The 761-nt window shown below is 42.2% G+C and overlaps 1 protein-coding gene across 1 annotated transcript in view; it reads left to right on the top strand.

Annotated features, from left to right (window-relative positions):
- LOC129832503 (nectin-1-like) overlaps positions 1-320 on the top strand; it is a 207,200-nt gene extending 206,880 nt beyond the window's left edge. The window contains exon 6 of the mRNA XM_055896625.1: positions 1-320. This exon is cut by the window's left edge and continues 2,819 nt beyond it. The gene's annotated coding sequence lies outside the window, so the exon portion shown is untranslated.
- The last annotated feature ends 441 nt before the right edge of the window (positions 321-761 follow it).

The raw sequence follows: 761 nt of genomic DNA on the forward strand, positions 1-761 counted from the left end.
AGTTTATAATGACAATAAGGCACCCAGTTTATAATGACAATAAGGCACCCAGTTTATAATGTCTTTTGGGCCTATACCACCAACCCCCGAGGTGCCTTATAAACTGGTTAGCACCATACATAGAATAGAAATACATACATAGAACAGAAAGCAAGTTGTTTTGCATCAAAGCTGTAGCAATGAATTCATTTCTACGTCTGATTCTGTTTGATCCTTTTGGCCTTGTTCTTTATCCATATGCATTTTCAGATCAGAGAGTCTGTTAAATGACTCACTACTGTAGTGGCTCTGGATCAGAGAGTCTGCTAAATGACTCCCTACTGTAGTGACTCTGGATCAGAGAGTCTGTTAAATGACTCACTACTGTAGTGGCTCTGGATAAGAGAGTCTGCTAAATGACTCACTACTGTAGTGTCTCTGGATAAGAGAGTCTGCTAAATGACTCTCTACTGTAGTGGCTCTGGGTCAGAGAGTCTGCTAAATGACTCACTACTGTAGTGTCTCTGGATCAGAGAGTCTGCTAAATGACTCACTACTGTAGTGGCTCTGGATCAGAGAGTCTGCTAAATGACTCACTACTGTAGTGGCTGTGGATCAGAGAGTCTGCTAAATGACTCACTACTGTAGTATCTCTGGATCAGAGAGTCTGCTAAATGACTCACTACTGTAGTGGCTCTGGGTCAGAGAGTCTGCTAAATGACTCACTACTGTAGTGGCTCTAGATAAGAGAGTCTGCTAAATGACTCACTACTGCAGTGTCT

Source organism: Salvelinus fontinalis, chromosome 33 (assembly GCF_029448725.1).
Source record: "Salvelinus fontinalis isolate EN_2023a chromosome 33, ASM2944872v1, whole genome shotgun sequence".
Lineage (NCBI taxonomy): Eukaryota > Metazoa > Chordata > Actinopteri > Salmoniformes > Salmonidae > Salvelinus > Salvelinus fontinalis.